Here is a 13,241-nt window from a genome sequence, read left to right as displayed (position 1 = left end):
TTTATGCACAAGATCAGAACACATATCTTTCCAACATAACACATCACAACATAGCTTAATAAAGAGCGATTAATTAACATTTATATTACAAATCTTTAGCCATGTAAGCATTGACACTAATTTACAACCAAAAGACAACATCTACACAGCAGAAACATAAACCTATACAACAAAAAAGAGTGGAGCCACATACTCTTAGGCTCCATCTCAAAAGCACGACCTCTAAGAGTAGGATAAACTACTCTTGCCTGCCACCCTGATCAGCAGGCATGAAGTAGCTAAACACCGGCCCTTCCTTACCGGCAGCACTGAAAACGCATGCATGAGTATGAAGGTACTCGTAAGACTTAAATAATAGAGAACACATATACATAGCTCGACTCCAAAGATTATGCTTTGAGCCATTAATAAGGAAAAATCACATGGTTAAGTTAAACATAAGCAGTAAACAACTTAGACACATAGATGTGAGCAACTAACTTAACCAACAACAATATAATTCTACCTGGCCATAACCAACTGAACATAAATAACTGGAACCATTGAACATATATGTAACAAACACCAACTCAACCATCTCCCACATATTCAACCATCAACCACAAGCGAAAACTCTACGACCGATGCAGATGGACAGAAGCATACTCATGATCGAGAGCGTGACATTTCAAAATATTTTTACACCCTGCAGGGGATACTCCTGGACCCACACAACTTGAGGACTATACGGCTTGTATGACCACACAGGTCCATACAAGGGGGTACTCATGTCAACCTTTCCTAATAAATCCCAACCTTTTGGATCATACATCGCTCAGTGCGAAGGTACTACAACTACTCCTAGAACAAACTAGCACATCTTACAAGCTCGCCCGCTCATACTGTCGGTGTTCACACCCAAATGATCACAATTACAGAGGTATTCGTCTCGCCTTACCATTAGATCGGCATATTGTGAGTAAGGTAAGTGCTAAAGCTGACTACACTGACGATCGGTGCTTCAACGACGTAAGCGGCCTACGGTGTCCGGGGTCCTCTCCCGGCCTACCCCAGAACTTTCCTTTGGAGCAGATAACACCTGTAGCACCGCCCACATCTCGTCTCATACTCATCACTCATCCAATCATCATCAACACATATCCAACATTGTGATCATTATGAAAGTAAATATCACCTATGCTCGTGAACGATGAAACAATTCACCGCTCGACTTCTACCGAATGATCTATGCATTGCTAAGCATTTCAAATTAACTTGTAATCTAGACATCAGAAACATACTCAAGGTGACAAGGAAAGGATGAACAACAGATCAAGATAGAAGTAATGCATTCAACATAGGATCTATCCATTTGTACTTGATCTTAACTCGACACATACAAACATGCATAAGCATAGTTCATCAATTTTAGATTTCATCCAATTGAAACAAAGGTGCAATATGCTTAGTTGCTTGCCTTACTGCACTTGGGTTTGCCTGACACTCCCCGCACAGAATTCACAGAGATGTGGGAGCTCGCTGCCGCCTTCGCTCACACCCGCGTCATGCTCCTGTTCTTTGTTCACCTTTGGTGATAGTGGATGTACACAATATATAATCGGTAATGTAAAGATATTCACCTCACTAGAAGATGAAGTGAGCAAGCATGATAAGGTCACCTTTGGTGATAATTCAAAAGTAAATGTGGTAGATTTGGGTAAGGTGGTCATTTCCAATGATCTCTCTATCTGTAATGTACTTTTAGTTAAGTCTCTTAGTTTCAATTTACTTTCCGTAGCTCAACTATGCGACTTAGGTTTCGTATATCTATTTAGCGATATTGATATTGTCATTACTAGCAAGAAACATAATGATCTAATCTTTAAAGGCTTTAGACATAGGCATATATACCTTATGGATTTTTTATCTAATGAAGCTAGCTTGACAACGTGCCTCTTCACAAGATATCCTTGGATTGTCTTTGGCATCATCAACTTGCACACATTGGAATAAGCCAACTCAAGAAGACATTCAAGAATGGATCGGTGGTTGGTTTAAAGGATGTGATATTCGAGAAGGACAAGTTGTGTAGCCCTTATTAAGTGGGAAAGTAAGTTGCAAGCTCGCATCCATACAAGGTAATACTATCTACATCAAGACCCTTGGAGCTACTACACATAGACCTCCTCGGACCAACCATCTATAAAAGTCTGGGTGGTAATCTATATTATCTTATTACTGTTGATGATTATACAAGATACATGTCAGTGTATTGAGTAAAGGGGTACCCTGAAAAACAGCCCCCAAAAGGGATATAACGACCAGAGGCATATATTTCCTAAAACTGGTCGATCGCGCGACCAGGGTATGTTTCCCACGACCAATACGAGGCATACACGACCAGTCTCCCTGCACCATCATATAAACCCGCGACCGACCTCACTGGTCGCAAGGTCGGATCTGACGCTACCTATCTAATCGTATTTATTGACATCCACTCAAGTGTTTTCCTTTCTCAGGTGCCAACTTCAATGGGCGAAGTCATGGATGACATAGAGAGACCTTGTCCTGTCTCATAGCATTAAATGCTACGGAGTGGGACTTTTGTAGGTCGACGTGGTGCCGCACGGTGGACGGTACGTTGTCAGCATGCCGATCAAGCAAGTGGTTGGGGATGATCCTCTGTAATGATGGCTCGGGTTAGATATTAAGATGAGCAGGGTATTCTATTTGGACTCACATGTAAGTTCTTCTTCTCCCTACTATATAAAGGGATGATGACACTGTTTGTAAAAGAAGGAAGATCAAGTCTGGCAGCCAGCTAGAACTACCTCTATAACCAATTGAGATCCTCCATAACACAACACACAGGACGTAGAGCTATTATCATCCAGGAGGTCTAAACCTGTATAACTCCATGTGTCCCTGAGTCCATTATACACGCACACACTGATTCTTGAAACGCCTTTCACGCACCCGCTGTCCAGCATACCCAAAATCATTGTTAGGGACTAACCCTTGATATTTGGCGCACCAAGTGGGGGGTGTTTTTGTCGTTTCATCAAGTTTGAAAAGCTTGATCAGGTTACCCATGGATAGATCCACGCCAACCGCTGAGTCCCATTCCGAGGACTCTGGCCGCCACAAGGTATTCGTCATGGGGTACCACCCGGATGAACCTGGTGTGCTCTAGGCATGAGACACCGAGAAGGAGTCTAGGAGCTCTGAGACCCAACACGAGGTCTACATGGTGGACCATGCAACAAGGGGCACACAGGAGGCCCTCAAGTCCCAAGCTCCGGTGGTGAACCTCCGGCTATACTCCAAGAGGAAAACCAATCTAGCGTCAGACAGTCCTGCATCCCCAGCGCCATCCCGAGGAGCCCCTGCACAGGGCACAGTCTACGGCGGCATAATCGCCTAGGCCATCGTGCCGCTTAAGCTTTGAGAGCTCCCCCTTGTGACTTATCACCACTCTGCGCCCAGTGTCTCGACTACAAGACCATGACACCGGTATAGAACCTACAGACCCCGCGAGTGTTCCTTAGCCATGCACCAATACTTATACTAGAGGGCTCGCCCGTGGCACCGTGGCTGCGTGATCTCGCCCTCCTAGTCAAGACCCCCCGACACCAGACCGTGTCAACATGCATCGTGGCCACCGCAAAGGCCGATGAGGGTCACGGCAGGGCCCGCGGTAGAATAAGTCACGTGCTCCCTCAATCACAGGGGGTATTCGTGGACCACCGCCACGTCGGGATAGCCAACCTTCCAACCTGCACAATTCTCTATGCTAACGTGACCTCTGTGGTGTGATACAGAGCCAGGTGGCCACTAAAAAGCAGGATGATTGGGCTAGGCGGGAGCAGGAAGGGGGCAAGCAGACCTGCCACATGCCTTCCCCCTACAAGGTGGCATCGAACGGCTCCACCCTATTTCTAGGACCCCGAGACTGTCATCTCTCCCCTCGGGCGTGTGCCACCGGCCAACAACAAGTGGCTCCACGTTATGGGACAGGGTGCAACACCCTATCCTCCCGGTTACGGGAGGTGCGCTGGCCGGACAAGTTCCGGCCAGTCCTAGCCGAGAAGTATGACGACTCGACCAACCTAGAGAAGTTTCTGCAAATCTATACCAACATGGTGTAGGCTGAGAGAGGCCATGGGAAGGTCATGGCCAACTACTTCCCTACCATCTTGGCCGGTTCCACCGGTCCTGGCTGATGAACCTCCCTCACGGGTCGGTTCACTCCAGGGAGGATCTGTGCGACCAGTTCGTCGTTAACTTTAGGGGACCTATGCTCGATCAGGGGTCGAGGATGACCTATATCAGGTTCGACAATGACAAGGAGAGTCACTGCGAGACTTCATTCAACGTTTCACCGAATGTCGGAACACCATTCCAAGGATCACAGGAGAATCTGTGATCATAGCATTCAAGTGGGGGGTCAAAGACCAGAAAATGGTTGAGAACCTGGCCACCTGGGTAATCTGAACCACAACCGAGCTCTTTGAGCTCACAGACAAGTGCGCGTAGTTCACCGTGGTTCGAGACCAGCAGATCGATGCCAGACTGTGACCTGCTTCCGACCAGCCCACCTCTTCCAAAGGGGTCAGCCGGAAGGATAAGAACAACAAGTGTAAGGCCGGACCTCCCGAGGTCTTGGCGGTAGAGCAAACTGGCCTAACACGTCAGCGCTTTGAGAAGAAAGATGGGAAAATGGGTCGAGGCTAATGCCTGATCCACCATATAGATGCCCACGACCTGATCGAGTGCAAGGTCGTTCGAGGCATCATCGACCAGGAGCTCGGGGAGCGCGAGCACAAGCACAACAAGAATGATGAGGATGGGGCCGCCCCCACCCAGTCAGCATTGGAATACTAGCAGGTCGATCACATGGTCCACCACATCTTCGGAGGCGCAATGACATATTCCTCTAATATGAAATACAAGTCGGTGGTTCGGGAGGTGTGGGAGACCACATCGGACCAGAGCTCGCGCCTGAAGTGGCCGAAGGTCCCGCTTACTTTCAGCTAGGCCGACCACCCCATGTGCGTCAGACGTCTTGGTTGCTACCCCATCATGGTCGAACCCACGATGCAGAATATCCGATTAGGCCGGGTACTCATCGATGGGGGGAGCTCAATCAACCTCCTCTTCGTCGACGCGCTGGACGCTCTATAGATTCTGAGGAGCTCGTTGAGGCCATCTCCACCCTTCTTCGGGATCACCCTGGACTCCTCAGCTAAGCATCTAGGGCAAATCGAGTTGTCCATTACCTTCAGCTCGTCGAAGAACTTCATAACCAAAAGGGTCTTATTCGATGTGGCCAACTTCGGGACCATGTATAACGTGATCCTCGGACGACCAGCGATGGCCCAATTCATGGCCATCACCCACTACGCATACCAAGCGATCAAAATCCCTAAGCCAACAGGGGCCATCACGATTGTTGGTAACGCTAAAACTGCCCTGCACTGCGACAAGAGGAGCGTCAACATGGTCGAGCTGACTCCCAGATCGCAATCCATGATCATTGAACCCAGCAGGCAACTAGTAAAAGTCTATGTCATCGCTAGCCCAGACGATCGGCTCAAGATAGTGAGCCTGGACGACACCGACCTGACCAAGTCAGTCCAAATAGGGGCCACACTGGACCCCAAATAGGGACTCGTACTCATCACCTTCCTCCGGACGAACACATACGTCTTTTAATGGAGTCCGTCTGATATGCTCGGAGTCCCCAGGGATGTGATCGAGCATAAGTTGTCTGTGCAACCAGACGCATGATCAGTAAAGCAAAAAACATGTTGATTCGCAGCCGACCGGAAGGAAGTGTTTCGCTAAGAGATCGACAAGCTCCTGGAAGCATGCTTCATGCGAGAGGTGTAGTACCTAGAATGGCTGGCTAATCCAGTCATGGTCTAGAAGCGCAATGGCGAGTGGAGAATGTGCATCGACTTCACTGACTTTAACAAGGCGTGCCCAAATGACCTTTTCCCTCTTCCTCGAATCGACCAACTAGTTGACTCAACGACCGACAGTGATCTGTTATGTTTTTTAGATGCTCGATCGGGGTACCATCAGATTATTATGTTTAGGGAAGATGAGGAAAAGACAGCTTTTTGTTACACCCTTTGGTGTCTTTTGCTATGTAAAAATACCTTTTAGCTTAAAAAGAGCAGATGCCACTTACCAACGGTGTATTTAACTCATTCTTTGACCACAGCTTGGAAGAAACATCGAGGCATATGTAGACGATGTGGTCTTCAAAAGCTAGACCAAGACAGACCTGGTCGCAGACCTTCAAGAAACGTTCAACAATCTCTGGAAGCACCACATGAAGCTGAACCCGGAGAAGTGTACGTTCAGGGTTTCATCAGGAAAGTAGCTCAGATTCCTCATGTCTCATCGAGGGATAGAGGCAAATCCTAACAAGATTAGGGCCATCGACCATATGAGATCCCCGACTTGATTAAAGGAGGTTTAGAAACTAACAGGATGCATTGCTGCTATGAGCAGGTTCATCTCAAGGCTAGGGGAGAAGAGACTGCCGCTCTTCAAACTCCTGAAGAAAGCTGGAGGTAGACGCGGCATTCCAAGGGCTCAAAAGGTACCTCCCCCCCTTCCGTACTGACCGCGCCTCGACACGATGAGGAGCGTTTTCTCTATGTTGCCTCAATACCACATGTCGCAAGCATGGTCCTAGTCGTCGAGCGGGAAGGTCTCCAACGACCAGTGTATTACGTCAGTGAGGTTCTGCACGATGTGAAGGCTCATATCCATAGGCTCAGAAATTGCTATACACCATCCTAATGGCCTCTCGTAAGCTCGTACACTACTTTCAGCTCACAGAATCAAGGTGATTTTCTCGCTTCCAATTAGGGAAATTCTCTATAATAGAGGTACGATAAGAAGAACAGCAAAGTGGGCAATAGAGCTCAGGGGATTCAATCTCCAGTTCATCCCCTGAACGTCTATCAAGTCCCAAGCACTGGCCGATTTTGTAGCCGAGTGGTCTTCCTTCGAGCCCGAGCAGGTACAATGACCAGAGACAGACGAAAATTGAACCATGCACTTTGACGAATCGTTCACACTAAATGAAACCAGGGCTAGAGTGGTTCTAAGCTCACCTACCGGTGACATCCTCAGGTACATAGTTCAATTATATTTTCTAGCCACTGATAGCACTCCTGAATATGAGGGCCTCTTGTCCGGAATGCGAGTAGCATCTGCACTTAGATAAGGGACTCGCTACTAGTCATGAACCAGGTGAGAAAGGAGTTTCAGTGCTCTGACCTGATAATGGCGGCATACCTCGCCGAAGTGAAAAGACTAAAGTGACGCTTCGTCGGCTTTGAGGTCAAGCACGTCCCTCGCAAGGATAACTTCCTAGCTGATGAGTTGGTCTGTCTAGCTTCTTCTCATGAACCTATCTCGGTCGGAGTCTTTGAAGAAAGACTCTCACGACCATCCACCGCGGTCTTGGGCCAGGTGAAGGGGATGCTCTACTCGAAAACTAAGCACCCGAGACTTTCGTTCAGGTCTCAAATACCATTGTGGACGATGTCAACAGCTTCCTAGCCGATGAGTTGGTCCGTCTAGCTACTTCTCGTGAACTTGTCCCGGTTGGAGTCTTTGAAGAAAGACTCTCACGACCATCCACCGCGGTCTTAGGTCAAGGTGAAGGGGATGCTCTACTCGAAAACTAAGCACCCGAGGCAACACCTCCTTCGGTGTTATCGACCTCGGACGACCATCATATTGTCGCCTTGCTCGATTCAGGTACAACCTGGATGGATCAGATCTTAGAGTACCTTCATAATCGAGCAGTCCCTGATGCTAACGCATCAGCATAAAAGGTCTTGCAACAAGCTCATAGATACTCCCTGGTAGAGGGACGCCTCTTCCACCGAGGGAGGAATAGTCTTTTTCTAAAATACATCACTCGGGAAGAGGGGAGCATAATGTTCTTTGATATCCACTGAGGCATATATGGTAGCCACACTTCATACCACACCCTGGTTGGAAAAGTATTCCGGCAAGGATTCTATTGTCACACTGCCCTCTAGGATGCCTGCGAGCTAGTGAAATAGTAGGAGTCGTGTTAGTACCATGACCGAAATACCAACCTACCAGCCTAAACACCACAAACCATACCACTCTCTTGGCCTTTCACTGTCCGAGGGCTCAATATTGTGGGACCATTCCCTAAAGCTCCAGGTGGTTTTGAGTTCCTATTCGTGGCAATCGACTAATTCACTAAGTGGATGGAGGCCTAGGCCATCAAGAAGGTCACCACCATAGCCGTAATTAAGTTCATACGAGGGATGATAGTGTAGTTTGGTAGTCCGAACTGCATAATCACGGACAACGAAACTTAGTTCTCTAGTAGTACTTTTTGAGACTATTACGAAGAGATCAGGACCAAGGTTTGCTATACGTCTGTGACTCAGCCCCAAAGCAATGGACAGGTCGAAATAGCGAATGGGATGATACTACAAGGGATCAAAACTTGGGTCTTCGACCAACTTAAAAGCTATTCGAGACACTGGGTGGACAAACTCCCCACAGTACTTTGGTTGTTGTGAATGACCCCTAGCCAGGTCACAGCCGAAATCCCTTTCTTCCTGGTTTTTGGCGTCGAAGAAATGCTCCCCTCTGAAATCGCCCTTCAGTCACCTCGAGTCAGCAATTACTTGGATAATGACCAGGTGACATAACGGGAGGATGATATAAACCTGATCAAAGAGTTCTACGATCACACTCTAATTCGAGCCGCCCGTTATCAGTAAGGCCTTAAACGCTACCAGGACTGAAAGGCGCAGAAGTGAACACTAGCCGTAGGTGACCTCGTCCTTAGGCAAATCCAGAATAAGGTCGGTCGGAATAAACTCTCCCTCAAATGGGAGGTACCCTACAAAGTGGTCACTATCACACGACCTGATGCAGTCAAGCTAGCCATGGAGGACGACCGTCAATTACAAAACTCATGGAACATCGTCTTGTTGCGCAGGTTTTTTGTGTAGGGTCGCTCGAAGACGAGCTTGTCTTTCTATTTTGTAGGACCTTCTGGACGAGCGTGGAATACAACTTGTAAGTTCTTAAATTCAAAAAGAAAACCCAAACTCTCTATTTTGTAGGACTTGACAACCAAGCCACGGGCTCTCGACATATTGATTCTCTGACCATAGCACATGACCACACTCGACGGCCACTACGGAACTTAGTAACCAAGACGACAAACAACCAAGAGGCCAGAGACAACGATCACAAGGCCACAAGTCCTCACTAGGGCCGAGCGCTACTCGCCCCCGACGGACTTGCCGAGCCGTGTCTTATTCCGTGCACTAAGAGCATGACTGGCGTGCGGATAGAACAAGAACAGGTGTTCAACCCCCACACTTTTTCATTCGTGGAAAGGTTAGGTTACATACCGACTAGTTGCATCCAATCGGACTAACTATCCTATTACAAGCCTGCCTTATCCTCCCTAGCTAAAGCGGCTATCGCAAAGTTGACAGAAAGAGTCTGCCAAACTCTCGCCTCTATTTGCCCTTGAATGAGTCAATGAACCTCTTGTACTCCTCCTTGGAGCGATAGCTCAGCAATCTGGGGATCGGACGATGACCAACATAAGGTCCAGGGAAGGTGGCCGACGCAAAGACCCTGCTAGGGCTGTTGATCAGCACTGGCGCACCCTGTAGACCTCCCTTCCGCTTCATATCTGACTCTTCCTCTTCATCGATATCCTTCTTCAGAAAGTCTCAATCGACCCCCTCCTCGTCATCGAAGATATCGATGACCTCGGCCGAGGGATCCACCCGGGCGGGAGATCGAGACGGATCGGAGGGGGCGGCCTTCTTTGGAAGGGTGTGAGCTTGATGGTCACTGGCTTCAACCTCATAAGCATACCCGCAGCAACCGTCGTCTCCGGAAGCACCACGACGAGTGGATTTGGAGTCGGAGCCGACTCTGCCCCCACCGAGCCGTCCGAGGTCAATGACCTCTCCGACAATGAGGAAGGGGAATACGCCATGGCCTCCGGGCCTGCAAACACTACAAGGCAGAATGCAAGACGGGATGACGGCGAATGGATTCTAGGCACTAAATCTTGAGGATGAGAAGGAAGGCAAGGGGGTGGCTCGAAAGGCCATCAAGCACTCCTTTTTAAACCACAACGAGACCCTAACCAGCATGGCATTCAAAACCGCTCGAAACCCAAGGGGCACACAGAAGGAATCAGGAGTCCTTCATGTCCAGTGGCAATCAATCTCTCTCTCTCTCTCTCTCTCTCTCTCTCTCTCTCTCTCTCTCTCTCTCGTACCCTCTTTTTTCTCTCTCGGGGTATTTAAACCTCCCAACGTGACGTGAAGGGTGTGACCAGGCCATGCCACGGTCACAAGAAAGCTCGAGGGCTACTGTCGGTGTATTAAGAAAAGGGGTACCTTGCCAAACGGGCCCCACGAGAGATATAATGTCCAGAGGCATATATTTCCTAAAACTGGTCAGTTGCATGACCCGGGTATGGTTCCCACGATCAGTACAAGGCATACGTGACCAGTCTCTCTTCACCATCACATGAGCCCGCAACCGGCCTCACTGGTCGTAGGTCCAGATCTCACACAACATGTCTAATCTCATTTATTGATATCAACTCAAGTGTTTTCCTTCTCCATACGCTAACTCTAGTGGGCGAAGTCATGGACGGCGCAGAGAGGCCTTTTGCAGGTCGATGTGGTGCCACACGATGGACGGGACATTGTCAGCAGGCCGATCAAGCAAGTGGTCGGGGACGGTCCTTCGTAGTAATGGCTTGGGTTAGATATTAGGATGAGTAGGGTCTTCTGTTTGGACTCACACGTAAGTTCTCCTCCTCCCTACTATATAAAGGGATGAGGTCCCTATTTCTAAAAGAAGGAATATCAAGTCTGATAGCCAGCTAGAATTACCTCTGTAACCAATTGAGATCTTACATAACACAACACATAGAACGTAGGGCTATTATCTTTTGGGAGGCCTGAACCTATATAACTCCTTATGTCCCTGAGTCTATTTTACGCGCACACATCAATTCTTGAAACGCCGTTCACGCACCCGCTGTCCAGCATACCCTGAAATCATTATCAGGGACTAACCCTCGACAATACACTTAGACTTTCTTTCTAGATAACAAGAGCAAGACTGTTAGGATCTTCAAGAAGTTCGCGAAAAGGGATCAAAATGAGTTTGAAGCCACATTAATGAAGATTTGAAGCGACAACAGGACGGAGTTCAAAAATACTCAAGTTGAAGAGTATTATGAAGAAAGAGGTATCAAGCATGAGTTCTCATCAACCTATACAAAATTGCATGGTAGAAAGAAAGAATAAGATATTGATCACACTTGCAAGAGCTATGTTTGATGAGTATGGTATGTCGAAGAAGTTTTTGGCAGAAACAATCAACACGGCGTACCATGCATCAAATAGAGTGTACATCCATCGACTATTGAAGAAGATGTCATACGAGCTTCTAATTAGGAGGAAAACCAATATCTCCTACTTCCGGGTGTTTGGTTGTAAATGTTTTATCTTCAAGAAGAAAGAACGCATATGGAAGTTTGAGCGACGTTGTGATAGTGAATTTATTGTTGGTTATGTATCTAACTCCAAAGTATATAGAGTATTTAACAATGCCATCGGTTTTATTGAAGAAACATGTGATGTGAAGTTTGATGAATCTAATAGCTCTCAAGGAAAAGGTATTACTTGTGGTGATATAGGTGATGAACCCTTGAGAGAAATAATGAAGAGGATGGCAATTGGGGACATCAAGTCTAAGGAGGATGATGGAGACTTACCTTCTACTTCCACTCCACACACCTCCATGGCATCCCAAGTTGATCAAGATGAAGCGAAGGATGAACAGCCTATTCCATCACATGATGTACACATCTCTCAAGAGAAAGCTCAAGCTCAAGATGTTGGACTACCGCAAGATACACCACAAGAATCGCAAGTGAAGCAAATGCATATCTCAAAAGATCATCCAATTGATTTGATCATTGGGAGTCCATCGAGGGGAGTAAGAACTCGTTCTCGTCAATATGCTTCAATTTATGAACATTACTCGTTTGTTTCTTGTGTGGAACCCACTCATACAGATGAAGCCACCAATGATTCAGTTTGGGTGATGGCAATGCAAGAAGAACTCAATAACATCACACGCAATGAAGTTTGGATTCTTGAGGAATGGCCTCAAGACAAGAATATTGGAACTAAGTGGGTCTTCCATAACAAACAAGACAAAAATGATTTGGTAGTCCACAACAAGGAAAGATTAGTCGCTTAAGGTTTCACACAAGTGGAAGGCTTGGATTTCGGCGAAACATTCACTCCCGTGGCAAGGCTTGAAGCCATACGTATTCTACTTGCATTCGTTTCGCATCATAATATAAAGCTTTATCAAATGGATGCGAAGAATTCTTTTTTAAATGGCTTTATAAATGAACTTATATATGTTGAACAACCACCTAGTTTTGAAGACCATAGATATTTTAATCATGTCTATAGGTTACACAAGGCACTCTACGCACTGAGGCAAGCCCCGAGGTCTTGGTATGAGCACATACGTGACTTCCTCGTCAAACAAGGATTCAAGATTGGGAGGGTGGGCACCACATTATTCACAAAGATCATCGATAATGAGCTTTTCCTTTGTCAAATTTATGTTGATAATATAATATTTGGTTCAACTAACAAGGAATTTTGTAAGGCATTCGAGGACTTGATGTCAAGAGAGTTTGAGATATCGATAATTAGCGAGCTCAACTACTTCCTTGGATTTCAAAACAAATAATTGAAGGAAGGGACATTCATCCATCAAGAGAAGTACAATAAGGATATTCTCAAGGAATTCAAGATGGATGATTGCAAGCCAATCAAGACTCTAATGGCTACTAATGGACATCTCGACTTGGATGAATCGGGTAAATCGGTTGATCAAAAGATTTATCATTCTATTATTGGGCCACTTCTTTACCTTACCGCATCTAGGCCCGATATTATGTTTAGTGTATATATGTGCGCTCGCTTTCAAACTAATCCTAAAGAATCTCATCTAAGCACCGTAAAAGAATCTTAAGATATCTTAAGCATATATCTAGCATAGGCTTATGGTATCCCAAAGGTGCTAGTTTTCTACTCTTGGGTTACTCGGATTCGGATTTTGCCGAATGCCATGTGGATCATAAGAGTACTCAGGTAGGTGTCACTTGCTAG

The sequence above is a fragment of the Phragmites australis genome, chromosome 20 (assembly GCF_958298935.1).
Source record: "Phragmites australis chromosome 20, lpPhrAust1.1, whole genome shotgun sequence".
Lineage (NCBI taxonomy): Eukaryota > Viridiplantae > Streptophyta > Magnoliopsida > Poales > Poaceae > Phragmites > Phragmites australis.
Note: the sequence above shows the minus strand (reverse complement) of the source record.